The sequence below is a fragment of the Sinohyriopsis cumingii genome, chromosome 2 (assembly GCF_028554795.1).
Source record: "Sinohyriopsis cumingii isolate HCF-2022 chromosome 2, ASM2855479v2, whole genome shotgun sequence".
Taxonomy (NCBI): Eukaryota; Metazoa; Mollusca; class Bivalvia; order Unionida; family Unionidae; genus Sinohyriopsis; species Sinohyriopsis cumingii.
Genome location: NC_142962.1, coordinates 21,340,980 through 21,346,979, shown reverse-complemented (window position 1 = coordinate 21,346,979; position 6,000 = coordinate 21,340,980).

The following is a 6,000-nucleotide window of genomic DNA, read 5'->3' as shown; positions in this document are numbered from 1 at the left end:
TGCTGTTTTTCCCCGTATTTTAGCAAATACTTGTCAAGTCAGAAAACAGCTTAGACCTTAAAGCGCATCTCGTGAATTCTACAACATAGCATTGTCCCACACGTTTCTGACCTACATAATTTGCATTTTAAAGCTAAATCTTTAATAAAATAATACCTAGGCTTTGGTTTCGTTGTTGTGGGGTTTAATGCCATTTTTCAGCACACGATAGGCTATGCATGGTGGCCAGTATTAATGGTGGAGGAAGAACCCGGGAAAACCCCGGGAAGAACCACCGACCCAAGAGAAGCTTTCTCACATACCCACATTGGCCGAATCCTATACTCTAACCCACGCAGACAGAGGTGAGATGGCAGTGATCCGTAATGGAGAGCGCTTTAGACCACTTGGCCACTCAGGGCTCCAACTTTGGTTTCAGTGATTTGTAAAATTTTTCTGAATATACTTGCCCGATGATTTAAGAAAACAGACAATCTAATAAACTGGTACATCCCAGACTTAGCGAAGCCCGCCATTATTTCCCGTTAGGCCTACTGGTTCACTTACAGTTTCAAACTAATTTTATGACAAAATAGGGTATAAGAGGCAGTTAATAAATATCCAGATCACCGATTCTGATCTTAAAACACAAGTTTGTATGTTTTATCATCAAAATTTCATGCAGGAAATTGATAGTTGCTACCTTACTCGGAAAAGGGTTAATGGTCAATCAGCTATCAAAACATAACGATTGTGAATGGGCAAGAGTTTGTTTGTCAACGTAATTGATGTAAAAACTGGGCCTAGCTACTGATGCCTTAGGAATATATTTTGCTACAACACTAGAACTAACCGGGCTAAGGCGAGGGGCATTTAAAAAAAATATGGTATGGTCAGTCAATGCACCTTTTAAATAATCACAGGGTGAAGTCGTTTTCGCTTTCCTAACAGAAGAAGGCGAAGTTTACATTTTTAGGCAACTTGTCACCCACTTACGAATGGCATTTTGTCAAAGTCTCAACATGACTTGATTCTGAGGTCACGTGCACTGCTTATTCTGCTACATTTGGAAATGAACACAATAACAAAAGCTAAAGTTGTTTATTTGATATACTTTTATAAATGACCACATATACATATCTCTGGGTCTTTCTGCCTCTGAATTCAATCATGGTAAATATCAGTACATTTTCCCACCCAGCTGCCAGTCAAAGCCTTTGAACTTGCCGCCCAGCTATTGCATCATGTTCTTTTTTATGTACTGTTATAAAATGGCAACATGTATGTACATCAAGGGGTCTTTCAGTCACTGAATTCTGTCATTGTAAATATCAACACAGCTAACTGAACAACACATTTTCCCACAAAGCAGGTGGCTGAAGCAGGACTGGCAAATCTTTGAATTTTGCCGCACACCTATTACATGCATACGGAGGACTCCCACCTCAGTGATTTTCTGCATCCCAGATCAAAAATTGGTGTCCAAATACGTGTAATTAAGCGTTTCCAAGATCTCTGATCAGTGGACCCATTGCTAAAATGTGATTTGGAACAAACAATATGCTTTGAATTAGTACAGTACACTACAGAGTAGAGACTGTAAGTGTACTATGAGACCAGGTGAATGTTTTACCATTAATTGTTTTCTTTTATTTCATGTTTGAGAAATAAGAAAATACACGCAGAATGCAAACTAAATAATGAAAAACTTATAAATATAAACACAGTCATATTTGTTTATAACAATTTGTTGACATAGTAATTTAACCAAAATTTGTACTGCTATGTGACCTGTTTCGATTATGCCGATTATAGAGCAATTTTATTAGCATACCGGGTACCGTAATCCATATATAAGATGCAATTTTAATGACATAATCTAATGACATAATCTGTGTATAAGTCGATTCAGAGTATAAGATGAAGACCTGACTTTCAAGTAAAAAAGTATCGACTTATAGGCTGAAAAATACGGTAATTGTGGTATCTCAATTGTCAATAATAAAAATGGTGCCGACCTTACATCAAATATGGCTGCCTCATGAGCATACTGAAAATCTTGTCACTAAGCCTCCTGAATGGATGATCATATCAACGTAGGATTTGCAAAGTCTTCAGATGACTTCTACTTTTATAAATGAATATGATGCCAATCTTGCATCCAATATGGTTGCCATAGTGGCCATTTAAAAGCCATGTCGTTCGCGAATATCAAGAGATGGTTTCCAGTATCAGCATTCTTTTTGAATTCCTAAAGTGGGGTAATCAGTTCTATTCCAACAAATGTAATATAATGCAAATGGCAATGGTTTGTGGGGTTTAACACCATTTTAAAGAACAAGTGAGGCTATGCATCATGGCTAGTTTAACAAATGTGAAGCTACTGACAAGCTTTCTCAGATATATATGTCCCCACTACAATCTGACCCAATCAAAGAGAATTAGTGAAAATAAAAAAAGAATATTCCTACAAGATACCCATTGCTGTAATGTACAGTAAAAAAAAATTCTTCTCTTTTTAGAGTTTGTGGTTACTCTTAACCACAACAGACCCAAAGAAAAATTATCCACTTGTTTGATTAAGAAGCTCCTCACCCCACCCACCCAAAGAAAAATTATCCACTTGTTTGATTAAGAAGCTCCTCACCCCACCCACTCATTTTGTTTGCCATTTCAGTCATCAACGTCATTTCTGTAATCTGTTATAAAATATTAGTTTTTATGTATTTGTTTTATTTTAACCCTATAAAAAAGAATGATAAAGAATATTGTTTCAATGCACATGTATATGTAAAGTATGTATTTTCCACTCACAGCCTTAAATTGATATGTTGTGAGACAGAGAGAAACGAGCAAAGGAATAGGAATTCAAACACTGCAGTTACTGAAAATGTTATTACTAAAATGAAAGAAAGAATAAGAAATTATTCTCAGATAAAACTAATAAATCAGCCTCATAAAAACAAAAGTCACTGGTACACACAAATGTTCGTTGGGTAAACAGTACTGAAATTGTCGAGTTAAACAAGTCCAGCCTAACAACAGAAGTCATTGGTACACACAGATGTTCATTGGGTAAATAATCCCGACATTGTTGAGTTAAACAAGTCCAGCCTAACAACAAAGTTGCTGGTACACACAAATGTTTTGATGGGTAAGTAATCCTGAAATTGTTGAGTAAAACAAGTCCAGCCTAACAACAAAGTCGCTACAGATACAAGTCCAAGAAAGTTTATTTTCCAATTTGCCGAGAAAGTAGCTAACTTTAATCCATACAAAGAGGTAAATAATCGGATTACCGTCAATTCATTGTGTTCCTAATATGTCAAGTTTTGTCACTTTGATAATTATTGCATTGTCAGTGTCAGTGATAATCAGGATGACAGCTAACAGCTGATAAGTCAAATATTGTTCAGCTCAAGTCAGAATAATATCTGGTTGCAATGTCATTTAGCTACAACATGAATAATTGTTAACAAGCATTTTGTTAAAGAATGGATGATATAATTAACAGGTTATTTATTTCATGATGATTTTCTGACAGCATGACAAATACCGCTAAGCCACTTGCACACGAAAGCAGCTTTGTTTTTGATGCTTTTATAATTTAGTGTCTGATAATTTCAGAAATCTTAAGCTGCCAGGCTGACAATGATGATTAACAATTATTTAAGTAAATTACCCAATTTATAAATCGGGTGAGAAACCCAGTTTGCATTATTTGCTGCTTGGTTGTATATGCTACTCTTTTAGCTAATTTTTTTTACACTAAGTAAGAATGTACAGAAGACAAATGCAAAGAAGACTTAATGGCCCTTTTTTGAAAGTTCAACTAACACTTTTTAATGAGCTGATGTCTTTCAAAATTAAGCTATTACCAAACTGCATTTAAATGCTGACACAACTGAACTGAAATGAACATTCACAAATAGAAACTTAACATGTTTGTTTAAATAGAGAAAGATGCAGCAGTGAACAACCTAAAACTGAAGAATTTTCCTAGCAATGTCTATTGTTTGAGCAGATTGTTAACCCATGACACTTGTTTGACTTGGGGGGTGGGGGTGTAATCAGAATCAATTTGCATTTTTGCAACTTCATTTTCTGAATTCATTTTGATACCATGATGACAGGGTTGGGTAAGCACAGCACCCAAACCTCTTTCAACTGACAAGATGCATCCATAGCCCAGGCTTCTGGGGCCAGGACTGAGAAGAAGGTAGGAAGTTTGTGATTCCACCTAATAGTGTTGGATGACCCCACAGCTGGAGTATGTCCAACTCGAACCAATGTATTGATTTGTGTACATCAGGATAGAAATTGCTAAATTTGGTCTGGTGGTTTCATTCTCTCTCTTAGGAGATACGCCACAACCAACAAAATGTCTGTCATTTTAATGAGTACCTTTCCATATAATTTATCCTTCCAGAAATGCAGCACATTTGTTATAGCCTTCATTTCAAGATGGTTGATATAAAACAATAACTCTTCTGGCCCCCACTCACCAATGACTGTAGTGTAGCTGGGCAGCAGGTGAGTTACCCAATCATATGAACTAGAATCTATGCATATTATAAGCTCCGGTTGGGGATTTTCAAGAGGAATTTCCAGAGTCATCTTTTGCAACACTGATGCAGGAACGATACTAACCTTAAACCCCACACCAGTCAGGGTTCACGCAGTGCCATCATACTATATAACACAGCATGCAAAAGCACAAAAGATCAATTAACTAAGAATTAATGTATGCACATCCTCTAGGCTCAACAAATGGGTGTGAAGGACCTATAAACATAGGTGCCAAACTCGTGCATCAGTGGCACAGTTGCCATCTTAAAACAAAAAATGAGGAATAGTGCAAATTCAGAAAATGCATATGTAATATTTGATTTTAAGCAGAGTACCATGCATTGGTATATGTATTGGATGAATACTGTAGCTAAAATATTGATACATGTGCTCACTGCTCAATAACATGGCAATAATGGACCTGATAAGTAATGATGAGATTTCCTTGTGTCAAATTTCTGCCATCTACTGATCAAACAGCAAGTCCATAATGGAAGACAAAGTCAAAAGGAGAGGAGATTAGATAAATAAAAATCAAAGCCTCTCTGAAATGTTTTGGATTATCCATTTATTTTCCAGAAACAGACTGATCCAGATATCACGAAAAAGAAGTCATCAATGCCCTCTGGCTGTAGAGGTGTTGAGTGTGTATGTGTGGCAAGTCACTACAGCTGTTAGGAGGTTTAAAAAATATGGATATCACTTTCTATCCCCTTTATTAAATTTCCTCCAGAACTGATGAGCTTGCTACCACCTGATATTGTTGCCTTTGCACCTTCGGTCTTTTGACCTTTTGCTAATGATTATCTCTCATTGGTAGCTGAGACCAATTTCACATGAAAGTTGGTGCAGGTGGCATTGCAAGCTGAAGATGCAGCTCCAGTGGTGCCTGCTTCCTCACCTCCTATATTATCCTGCCAAATATTGATGGCTTACTGAGAGGGGCTGAAAAGAGAACCCAAGACTGGTGCAGCTTTAGAATGGATGAGTGCTGTCAGGTGTCTTGTCTTACCAGATCAACATTTCCTGAAGCCGTTGGGGTGTTCACCATTGTGTAGTGTGCTGCTTTGTTAATCACCTTGGCAATCCTAGTCATAGATTCCTATGTATATAGTCACTACCTGTTTTTTCAGCCTATTGAAAAATTAATAAAGTCAGGTATTTTCTCCACAGCTGCCCTGAAGCTAAACTCTACTGCTGATTGAAGTATGCTACATCTTCAGTGTTGTTCCCCAATTCACTGGTGGGGGCTTGTCCTTGTCTAGCATTGAATTTGTATCAGTGTAGAACATCCAGCGATTGACTCTTTATTTTCAAAATGAACGTAAAATCAATTTAAAGGGTTAATGTTTATACCTAATGGAACAACAATACTATCTGAAAACCCTGGTAGTGCTGCGTTGTTTTTGCATCACCTTGTTAACAATGCTGATTTGTTTCTAACTGCCTCAT